The sequence below is a fragment of the Thalassophryne amazonica genome, chromosome 2 (genome assembly GCF_902500255.1).
Source record: "Thalassophryne amazonica chromosome 2, fThaAma1.1, whole genome shotgun sequence".
NCBI classification, from domain to species: Eukaryota; Metazoa; Chordata; class Actinopteri; order Batrachoidiformes; family Batrachoididae; genus Thalassophryne; species Thalassophryne amazonica.
Window position 1 is genome coordinate 122487010 of NC_047104.1, and position 12917 is coordinate 122499926.

Sequence of the window (12917 nt, forward strand, 5' to 3'; positions counted from 1 at the left end):
CTCTAAAACTACAAAGGTGAACTCCCCAAAGTTACATATTCTGAACCACCATGACATGGGCTACAACCTGGTACTATTTTCAAACAAAAAAATTAATATTAAGACAACAATATTAACAACAATAATCTGATACATACAGTTGAACCATATGTACCTCAGTGGCAGTTGTACTCCAGCACAAATCTCTCAGTTTTAATAGCTGGCCTCTGGCCCATGCATATATGCAGGAGCTCAGTAGCCTGCCTATGCTATAAACAGAGCCCAGACTCCTGGGCTATCTGCTGCTGGCTGCTGCTAGCACATAGCGTGGGTGTGCATGCCAGCTTGGTTGTATAACCAAGCAGATTCAAATATCCCCCTTGATATGAATGCATCCTTTCTCTGCACATGCTGCACGTGGGTGCTACAAACCTGTTTGACTCTCCTTGAAAAGATTTGAACAACTCTACAAACTTTACTGTTTTCAGACCTGTTTATAGCAAAAACAAATGTGAGTATTCTGTCATTTACTGACTAATCATATACTGAACATTTTGATTGTAAGAATATAAGCACACAATTCATACAAAGTAACTTTCTTCCATGTGCTTTGTTATACTCCCCTCTACCAATATTACACCCATGATATTTGACACAATGTGTGAATGAGTAGATATGCCATCCTACTTAAAAATAGTCCTTAAATCTAGTTTAATCATTATGGCAATATGTACCCTCAAACTGAGATTTTTCTGTACCTAATGCCCAATACTGCGTTATGTTTATCAACTTCAAAATAAATACAGGGTAAACTCTTCACAATGCTGTCCCCAGGAACAAGGATTTAGACCTGCAGATTAGGTGCCAGCTCAGAGATGTAGATGGGTTCTCCCCATGCCAGGCATTGGTGGCTGAGAAGGGGTGGGGGGGGGGGGGGGGGGGGGGTGTCAATCCACATGAATTTTGATAAAACTTAAACACAATCACTATGGTAGAGAAGCTTGAATCTTCGACTGGACTCGGTTGCTTGACACGAGGACGTTTTGCTTCAAATCGCAGAAGCTTCCTCAGCTAAAATTCTTGCTCTGGTGGTCTGACTTCTGTCCTGACTCTTGTAGAGTCAGAGTCAGAGTCAGGACAGAAGTCAGACCACCAGAGCAAGAATTTTAGCTGAGGAAGCTTCTGCGATTTGAAGCAAAACGTCCTCGCGTCAAGCAACCCAGTCCAGTCGAAGATTCAAGCTTCTCTACTATGGAAACCACCTGGACAACTGAGAGCCTACACAGAAACAATCACTATGATATAATACTTATCAGAATACAGCCTATTCCTTCTTGGAATGAATGTTTTAACTCTTAGCAGAGAACCTTCAACCACAGGCTGTAAATTAAACTTTAAAAGTTTACTGGATAAAATATCAAGCTTTGTCTTTTCTTGCAATTTGTGCATGTATTTCTACATTTGCACATTTTCTAAAAATAAAGGTGTCGAGTGTACATGATGTGTATCACTTGCCTAGCGTTGATCATAATGTAGCAGGCAAACACGTTTTCTGTATCACAATGGCACTCTGCAGATCATTTGAAAAAGTGATGTAGTTCTAACTGCTGATGGGGCAGCACCCTTTCAATCAGCCAGTAAGCGGGCATAGAGCCTGTGTTCTCCAATGGTGCGTTGTATATAGGCTGCTCATTATGATGTAAATATCATAAATTAAATTTTGTTATTTATCAACTCTTCACAACCTGCTGTCCTATTATAATAGTGCAGTAGCTTTGGGGTTGCTCTAATAGTTTTGGTATGTTGATGTTTCATGGCTCAAACTGTTTTTAGTGGTCAAACCTCTTTTTTTACAATTGAAAAGATTGTTTGTTCTCTAAATATACCAATGAATGCATAACTTTAAGAAATATGCAAGGCAACATTTACACCATTTAAAGATGGAATGCCTCAAAGTGTGCAAAAAGAAACCACTACTTTTGCTGATAATGTGGCTGGCCTGAATATGGCAGAACCTGCGATCTTCCACAGTTAGTTAGTCAGATGCTCCAGAGTTGGTAACCCAATCAGCTGTATATCCACTTTCCTGACAGAAGGACAAGGAACATTGTCTACCAAGAGGTTCTTCAGAACTACTGGTCAGTAAAAGCTACATTTAAATATATATTCAACATCTCAAATCCAAAATTAACATTTGTTAAAAGCCATTTTATTTTTGTAGCATTCTTATAAACTAGATTTGCAATGTATCAACAATTATAAAGGTCATAACATCAATTCTGATTAATGATTATGAGCATACTTGATCTGCAATATAAAGTCTGAAGAACATTGTTGTTTCTTGCATGCAGCAAAATTCAGTTTTCTCTCTTGGTTTGGGGATTCCACCTATTTTGGGTTTTTAGTTCAAACCTTTGCCTATTCGGACTACATATATACTTATAAGATATCTACAATTATGACAAAATATAAACTTTGGAATATTTTGTAGATTATATCTTAAACAGGTTAACCTGGGCAACGCCGGGTACCCCAGCTAGTATATATATATATATATATATATATATTATATATATATATATATATATATATAATATATATAATACGAGGGCTGTCAATAAAGTAGACGGTCCTTTTAATTTTTTTCAAAAAACTATATGGATTTCATTCATATGTTTTTACGTCAGACATGCTTGAACCCTCGTGCGCATGCGTGAGTTTTTCCACGCCTGTCGGTGACGTCATTCGCCTGTGAGCACTCCTTGTGGGAGGAGTCATCCAGCCCCTCGTCGGAATTCCTTTGTCTGAGAAGTTGCTGAGAGACTGGCGCGTTGTTTGATCAAATTTTTTCTAAACCTGTGAGACACATCGAAGTGGACACGGTTCGAAAAATAAGCTGGTTTTCAGTGAAAATTTTTAACGGCTGATGAGAGATTTTGAGGTGATTCTGTCGCTTTAAGGACTTTTCACGGTGCGAGACGTCGCTCAGCGCTCTCAGGCAGCGTCATCAGCCTGTTCAAGCTGAAAACCTCCACATTTCAGGCTCTATTGATCCAGGACGTCGTGAGAGAACAGAGAAGTTTCAGAGGAAGTCGGTTTCAGCATTTTATCCGGATATTCCACTGTTAAAGGAGATTTTTTTAATGAAAGACGTGCGGACGGGTCAGCGCGTCGGGACGCAGCCGCCGCGACGCTCCGCCACAGGAAAAACACCTCTGTTGAAAGCCTTAAGGACAAGTTGGAACATGTCCTGCCTGTTAAACAGTTTCTCATATACTCACTCCACTGAAAGCCATCAAAAGCCGCCTGGATTTTACAAATGGTTATCAACACTGGAGGTGTTTTCCTGTGCCGCCGCACCGCGTCGGCTGCGTCCGACGCGCGGAATCCGTCCGCACGTCTTTCATTAAAAACATCTCCTTTAACAGCTGAATATCGGATAACAAATGCTGAAACCGACTTCTTCTGAAACTTCTCTGTTCTCTCACGATGTCCTGGATCAATAGAGCCGGAAATGTGGAGGTTTTCAGCTTGAACAGGCTGATGACGCGCCTGAGGAGGCAGCACGACGTCCGCACGTGGGAAGTCCTTAAAGCGACAGAATCACCTCAAACTCTCTCATCAGCCGTTAAAATTTTTCATGAAAACCAGCTTAATTTTTCGAACCGTGTCCACTTCGATGTGTCTCAAGGTTTAGAAAAAATTTGATCAAACAACGCGCCAGTCTCTCAGCAACTTCTCAGACAAAGGAATTCCGACGAGGGGCTGGATGGACTCCTCCCACAAGGAGTGCTCACAGGCGAATGACGTCACCGACAGGCGTGGAAAAACTCACGCATGCGCACGAGGGTTCAGCATGTCTGACGTTAAAACATATGAATGAAATCCATATAGTTTTTGAAAAAATAAAAAGGACCGTTACTTTATGACAGCCCTCGTATATATATATATATATATATATATATATATGGTGTCCCAAAATATACAACATTTAAAACACTCGGTTTGACCCTTAAATGTTACAAACTTAATCACTTAAGTTTCTTTTTTACTTGCAGAGACCCTGAAGTTTATGTTGATGCCAAGCATCGATGCATTAAAGGAAAACATCTGCCGAGAAATCCAAAACATTCCTCAGGACACTTTCCCTATAGCGTTTGCAGGCCGTAATTGGCCAACGCGGGGCCAACATTGAACATGTTGTCTCAGAGACTGACAAAATGCAATATTGACATTGGTATGAAAAACTTCAACCTTTCAGCTTTCTGTCCAGCCATAAATTTATTTCCTGGACATATGCTTTGACCATTTTCTTTGCTGATAAAATGTTGTACATTTTTTGGGACACCTTGTGTGTGTGTGTGTGTGTGTGTGTGTGTATATATATATATATATATATATATATACACAAGGTCTGTGAGAAAACTATCCGACCTCTTTATTTTTTTTTAAAACTGTATGGATTTGAATCATGTGCGCTGCATCAGACAAGCTTGAACGTTTGTGCGCATGCGTGAGTTTTTTCACGCTTTTTGGTTGCGTCAATCACCTGTGGGCAGGCTTTGAGTGAGCACTGGTCCACCCCCCTCGTTGGATTTTTATTGTCAGGAAAATGGCTGAGAGGCTGCCACTTTGCTCCATGAATTTTTTTTTCAGAAACTGTTAGAGACAGCCAGCTGGAAACCATTCGAAAGATTCAGATGGATTTCGGTGAAGATTCTGTTGGCGTCACACAGATTAAGGAGTGTTAAAACCTTCTAAAGACGGCCCACAGTGGCGGAGGGTGCGCGGTGCACCGATGCGGTCATCAACAGGCTGGAACGACCAGATCATTTCTAAACTCAACGCTGTGTTGATCCGGGACATCATGTGATTACCACACAAATGGCAAGAGAGCTGGACATAGCACTTTTGCAGCACATTCCACTGTTACAGGAGATTTTGTAATAAAAGACGTGAGGAGGATTTCGCGCGTCGGCACGGAGCCGACAAAAAAAAACGCTCAACAAAAAAACACCGTGTTGGAAACCATTCGTAAGATTCAGGCGGCTTTCGGTGGCTTTTCAGTCGAGTGAGTATCTGAGAGTTTGTTTAACAGCTGGGCATGTTCCAACTTGTCCTGTGAGACTTCCAACATGGAGGTGTTGTTTGTCCAGCAGCTGTGAGCGGCTGCGTCCCGACGCGCGAATCCGTCTGCACGTCTTTCATTACAAAATCTCCTTTAACAGTGGAATGTGCCGATAAAGTGCTGATCCCGACCTCTTCTGAAACTTCTCTGGTAGTCACACGATGTCCTGCATCAACAGAGCCTTAAATTTGGAAGTGATCTGCTTGTTCCAGCCTGTTGATGGCCGCTCGGGGCGCGGTGCGCCCTCCGCCGCCGTGGGCCTTTTTAATCCAGTTTTAATGGTCCTTAATCTGTGTGATACCAACAGAATCTTCACCGAAATCCATCTGAATCTTTCGAATGGTTTCCAACTGGCTGTCTCTAACAGTTTCTGAAAAAAAATTCATGGAGCAAAGCGGCAGCCTCTCAGCCATTTCCCTGACAATAAAAATCCGACGAGGGGGGTGGACCAGTGCTCACTCAAAGCCTGCCCACAGGCGAATGACGCAACCGACAGGCGTGAAAAACCTCACGCATGCGCACGAAGGTTCAAGCTTGTCTGATGCAAGCGCACATGATTCAAATCCATATAGTTTTTGAAAAAAATAAAAATGTCGGATACTTTTCTAACAGACCGCATATATATCTGTACTTCCACATGAGGACAGCAAGCACACACGCGTGTGTCCGTCAAAACACGGTACGTGTTCTGCAGCTGTGACGTCCAGGATCAGAGATGTCTCAATAGCTGTTGCCAGCCAGCCACGCCCCCCGTCCGTTCAGTGCACAGACCAAGGTGTAACTCTGTGATCAGATGAGAGGCGCCTCACCTGCAGGGGGGAGCACAAACCACACACATGTCATGTGTAGGCAGGGGAGTGGGGAGGAGCGTGCAAAACACATGCACACATATTGTGGAGGGAGCCGACACTCTTGGCAACTTCATAGTCGTGATGGCACTTAGACAGATTTCACCGCCAGCTCGAAAGTGATTGTCTGCTGACTGTTTTTGTGCTAATAGCATGAATGGCCACATATTTTCTAAGTTCCAAGCGAACGGTGGAGATGTTCGTGTGTGTCAAGTGGAATTTGGCCGACACCTGCCGCGAGAGGGTTCAATGGGCTCTCACCGCGCACACTCTGTCTTTCAGCCCCTGGTGTGCGCAAATAGTTGTAGCAACAGGTGTACGAGGCATTGGAGGCAGCTACAATTTTACATTTATTGCATGAGATTCCTGCTTCATGCGCAATTTGACCACATTCATACTATGTGTGAAGGGGCCCTTATAGTTGCTCGTCCATGTTGTTTGCCCATTCATTATTTTTCCCTTTAAGTTTCTCCCCTGTTTCAGTAGTGCCAACTTGTGCTTCCTGTTAACGAATCTTAGAATGATAGCTGGTTTGTCGGTGGCACTTTTCCTGGGCAGCAGGTGACACGTCTCAATGTTATTACAGTCCAGTTGGATTCCTTTGGACTCCAGGAAAGCATCAGTTTGCTCCTTTGTGGATCTGACATTCAGCTCGTCAGGTTCTCCCTCAGCAGTGCCGCTCACTGCCCGAGCATACGTGTGGGGTTTTACTGGGACCATCACGTCATTTATCCATGTGTACTGCTCCAGGTCTGCAACTCTGCTCTCCAAACAGGTGCTTTTCCCTCTTTGCATTCTGGATATGGAGTGATTGTACCTTCTCGACCAGCTCCAGGATACCTTTCTGCAGCAGCCTGACAGCACAAATTTCCTATGCAAGAATGTCAAGTGACCAATCATTCAGTTTTGAGAACTACCTACTGTAGACAGATTTACCATACAGTATATTTCACCTGGCTGCAGCAGATACTATTTTAGAGATGTGGGAATAGACCAGATGTCTGCCTGGGTGGTTGCCATCCAGAACCCCAAACCTGTTCTGTGATGTCATGGATGCTGCAGAGGACACCCTCCATGTATGTTCCAAGACTTGACCCCACATAATTGTATTTCTTAATGATTTGTGTAAATGACATAGTAACATGGAAATGTTCATGTTTGTGACGGTTTAGCTTTCGCCCTCAAAACAAAGAACCTCAATGAAAGGTAAGCAAGAACAGTAGTTATTAAACACTACTTCAATTGAAGTTGCATACAAAACAGGCTTGGTGTTCAAATAAAGTTCAGGCACATCAACGATCAGTTCAAATGATGTGTCTTTCTGACAGTGGCAGAAAATTGTGTTCCAAAAAACAGATAAAATACAGTAAAAATACATTTTCATAGCAAACAATCAGTCCTAAACACCAGGCAGAAGTCAGGAATCTGAAATCAAAGGTCTCCAGCAAGAAGTCAAAATACTGGAGGTTATCGTTGTAACACAGACGCTAGAAAGCAAGACAAACCTAATACAATCTGCTGATAAGGGAATGCTCAAAATGTGGTTAAATGTACGAGCAAACAGTCAAATTTGGAAGTTTGGAAAAACATGAAACCAGTAGAGCAGAAATCTGTATTATAACAGCCAAGTGGCCACTGTGTGCATATATGCCTGTGTGCGTGTGTATGGGTTCGATCACGGAAAAACTGGGGAGGGCTGACATTTGGTGTTTGGTATGCTTATGTATTTGGGGCCAAGGATGGATGCTGCAAAAATGAAAGATGACAGGACTAATATTTTTGGAGAAATTAGCGATATTAGCCAACAACACTGAACAATGAATGCTAATAATTACATTCTGGACTCACACACCATTCTAGCAGGGGGTGGAATCATCTATATATTAAAAGCATGCACACATGCGTGCATGATTTTATTTAGTAAGTTAAATGTAAGTGCATAATATATTTGTAAATACGTTAAAAATACATGGATGACACAAGAAAGTGAAAACAATTATTTCCAGTGTGATCCATTTAACTATCAGATGGCAAAATAGATGTAATAATAAAATAATAAGAAGAATGTGTATATGATAACAAGAACCTAAACTATGTACAAATACATTAAGACAGTAAATTAACATAAAAAAAATTACATAATTAACAGGAAACAAAATGGTTGAGTTCTTCAAAAAACTGCAGAGGTCTAAGCTTCTAAAACATTCTGGACTCACACATCATTGTAACCCATTATTGCATAATTTATTAGCAAACTTGAAAATGGTCAGCTCCATATTTTAAAAACACCAGTCTATAGCCCATGGATTCCCACGGGCAACGCCCTACTATGAACTTAAGCTACATGGACCAAATATTAAGGTAAAAGTACCCAAGAGTATTTACAATTGTAAGAATTAGTCTCATGGAAAATAATAATAACATACAGCGAATAGTATTAGATAATAGACACAATAACACCAGAAAACAAGAAACACAAAAACACCTAAACTTGACCCATGACAATGTCTCCATGCTATGACCTGTCAAACAAAACTGGTTGATACACACGCACACACACACACACACACACACACACACACACACACACACACACACACACACACACACACACACACACACACACACACACACACACTCATCTTCAACCGCTTAGTCCAATTAAGGGCCGCGGGGGGCTGGAGCCTATCCTAGCAGCCATAGAGCGCGAGGCAGGGTACACCCAGGACAGGACGGCAGGTTGTCACAGGGCCACAAAAAGGCAAACACTTTCACATCCACTCACACACCTACAGACAAGTTAAAGATTTCATTCCAACTAACCCGCATGTCTTTTGGATGTGGGAGGAAACCGGAGCACCTGGAGGAAACCCATGCAAACACGAGGAGAACATGCAAACCCCACACAGAAAGCCCACAGGTGGGAATTGAACCCATGACCTTCTCGCTGTGAGGCATATATATATATATATATATATATATATATATATATATATATATATATATATATATATATCTCAAAGGGTGCCAACAGATGTAAAATGTATTTCATGTTTTCATATATTTTACGATTTTATTTTACTGTATGAAGGCATTTTGTTTTGTTATTGTTCAATAACTTTGCATATTTTAAGTATTCAGATTATACAATGTTGGTTCATTTGCATTTATTTCTCCATAAACTATAAATTCGGTACTTAACATTCAGGAGTACCAATAATTCTGACCAGGACTGTGCCCAATAAGGTCACATAGAAATAAATGTCAGCAAAAGTTTAAGAAAATGGGAACAAAATAAATTATGATGTTATGAATATACATTTGTTTGTAGGCATCAGGGTTCCGTGTGCCGCCTGTGACAAACAGGTGTAGATGCATCAGTGGCATGGAGCAGCCGTGTGTGCAGAGAATTGAAAAGATTACTGTTTGTGTATTTTTGTCACAGTGAGCTGAGCCAGAAGGCCAAATCACAACAAACAGTTGCCCCAAGGCACTTTATATTGTAAGGCAAAAGCCATACAATAATTACAGAAAAACTCCAACGGTCAAATGACCCCCTGTGAGCAAGCACTTGGCGACAGTGGGAAGGAAAAACTCCCTTTTAACAGGAAGAAACCTCCAGCAGAACCAGGCTCAGGGAGGGGCAGTCTTCTGCTGGGACTGGTTGGGGCTGAGGGAGAGAACCAGGAAAAAGACATGCTGTGGAGGGGAGCAGAGATCGATCACTAATGATTAAATGCAGAGTGGTGCATACAGAGCAAAAAGAGAAAGAAACAGTGCATCATGGGAACCCCCCAGCAGTCTAAGTCTATAGCAGCATAACTAAGGGATGGTTCAGGGTCACCTGATCCAACCCTAACTATAAGCTTTAGCAAAACAGAAAGTTTTAAGCTTAATCTTAAAAGTAGAGAGGGTGTCTGTCTCCCTGATCCGAATTGGGAGCTGGTTCCACAGGAGAGGAGCCTGAAAGCTGAAGGCTGTGCCTCCCATTCTACTCTTACAAACCCTAGGAACTACAAGTAAGCCTGCAGTCTGAGAGCGAAGCGCTCTATTGGGGTGATATGGTACTATGAGGTCCCTAAGATAAGATGGGACCCAATTATTCAAAACTTCTAAGTAAGAAGAAGAATTTTAAATTCTATTCTGGAATTAACAGGGAGCCAATGAAGAGAAGCCAATATGGGTGAAATATGCTCTCTTCTTCTAGTCCCTGTCAATACTCTAGCTGCAGCATTTTGAATTAACTGAAGGCTTTTCAGGGAACTTTTAGGACAACCTGATAATAATGAATTACAATAGTCCAGCCTAGAGGAAATAAATGCATGAATTAGCATTTCAGCATCACTCTGAGACAAGACCTTTCTAATTTTAGAGCTATTGCGCAAATGCAAAAAAAGCAGTCCTACATATTTGTTTAATATGCGCATTGAATGACATATCCTGATCAAAAATGACTCCAAGATTTCTCACAGTATTACTAGAGGTCAGGGTAATGCCATCCAGAGTAAGGATCTGGTTAGACACCATGTTTCTAAGATTTGTGGGGCCAAGTACAATAACTTCAGTTTTATCTGAGTTTAAAAGCAGGAAATTAGAGGTCATCCATGTCTTTATGTCTGTAAGACAATCCTGCAGTTTAGCTAATTGGTGTGTGTCCTCTGGCTTCATGGATAGATAAAGGTGGGTATCATCTGCGTAACAATGAAAATTTAAGCAATGCCGTCTAATAATACTGCCTAAGGGAAGCATGTATAAAATGAATAAAATCGGTCCTAGCACAGAACCTTGTGGAACTCCATAATTAACCTTAGTCTGTGAAGAAGATTCCCCATTTACATGAACAAATTGTAATCTATTAGATAAATATGATTCAAACCACTGCAGCGCAGTGCCTTTAATACCTATGGCATGCTCTAATCTCTGTAATAAAATTTTCAAGAATTTTTGAAAGAAAAGGAAGGTTGGAGATTGGAATATAATTAGCTAAGAGAGCTGAGTCAAGTGATGGCTTTTTAAGCAATGGTTTAATTACTGCCACCTTAAAGGCCTGTGGTACATAGCCAACTAATAAAGACAGATTGATCAAATTTAAGATCAAAGCATTAATTAATGGTAGGGCTTCCTTGAGCAGCCTGGTAGGAATGGGGTCTAATAGACATGTTGTTGGTTTGGAGGAAGTGACTAATGAAAGTAACTCAGACAGAACAATCGGAGAGAAAGAGTCTAACCAAATACCAGCATTACTGAAAGCAGCCGAACATAAAGATATGTCTTTGGGATGGTTATGAATAATTTTTTCTCTAATAGTAGAAATTTTATTAGCAAGGAAAGTCATGAAGTCATTACTAGTTAAAGTTAAAGGAATACTCGGCTCAATAGAGCTCTGACTCTTTGTCAGCCTGGCTACAGTGCTGAAAAGAAACCTGGGGTTGTTCTTATTTTCTTCAATTCGTGATGAGTAGTAAGATGTCCTAGCTTTACGGAGGGCTTTTTTTATAGAGCAACAGACTCTTTTTCCAGGCTAAGTGAAGATCTTCTAAATTAGTGAGACGGCATTTCCTCTCCAACTTACGGGTTATCTGCTTTAAGCTGTGAGTTTGTGAGTTATACCACGGAGTCAGGCACTTCTGATTTAAAGCTCTCTTTTTCAGAGGAGCTACAGCATCCAAAGTTGTCCTCAATGAGGATGTAAAACTACTGACGAGATAATCTATCTCACTCACAGATTTTAGGTAGCTACTCTGCACTGTGTTGGTATATGGCATTGGAGAACATAAAGAAGGAATCATATCCTTAAACCTAGTTACAGCGCTTTCTGAAAGACTTCTACTGTAATGAAACTTATTCCCCACTGCTGGGTAGTCCATCAGAGTAAATGTAAATGTTATTAAGAAATGATCAGACAGAAGGGGGTTTTCAGGGAATACTAAGTCTTCAATTTCCATACCATAAGTCAGAACAAGATCTACGGTATGATTAAAGTGGTGGGTGGACTCATTTACATTTTGAGCAAAGCCAGTCGAGTCTAACAATAGATTAAATGCAGTGTTGAGGCTGTCATTCTCAGCATCTGTGTGGATGTTAAAATCGCCCACTATAATTATCTTATCTGAGCTAAGCACTAAGTCAGACAAAAGGTCCGGACATTCACAGAGAAACTCACAGTAACGACCAGGTGGACGATAGATAACAACAAATAAAACTGGTTTTTGGGACTTCCAATTTGGATGGACAAGACTAAGAGTCAAGCTTTCAAATGAATTAAAGCTCTGTCTGGGTTTTTGATTAATTAATAAGTTGGAGTGGAAGATTGCTGCTAATCGTCCGCCTCGGCCCGTGCTACGAGCGTTCTGGCAGTTAGTGTGACTCGGGGGTGTTGACTCATTTAAACTAACATATTCATCCTGCTGTAACCAGGTTTCTGTAAGGCAGAATAAATCAATATGTTGATCAATTATTATATCATTTACTAACAGGGACTTAGAAGAGAGAGATCTAATGGCTTAGTGAAAGAACAATGTCGTAGATACAAGCGACAGGAATGAGATTTTTCTATGAGGTATCTGGGCTTACACTCAAGTACAGGGTCAGAAGCTTGAACATCTGGGTAAAACCGTTGCTTCTTTACATTGAAGGAGCCTGCTGAGGTTTTTCAGGCATCTTGTGAGGATTCCCTGGGAATATGTATGACATTTCCTGGCTGGCTTGATAACACATAAGGTTCCCCCTGGAAGAGTTTGAGGACTTGACCAAGGATAGGCAAATGCAGGGTGAGCTGCTTGGTCTGTGCAACTACAACTTGGATCCAGATAAGTGGCAGAAACTTAATAAATGAATGAAAAAATGAGGTGAAGGCAGCGCAGTGGCTTAGTGGTTAGCACTGCTGGCTCACAGCAAGAAGGTCGTGGAATTGCTTCCTAGCTGTAGCCTTTCTGTGTGAAGTTTACATGTTCTCCTTGTGT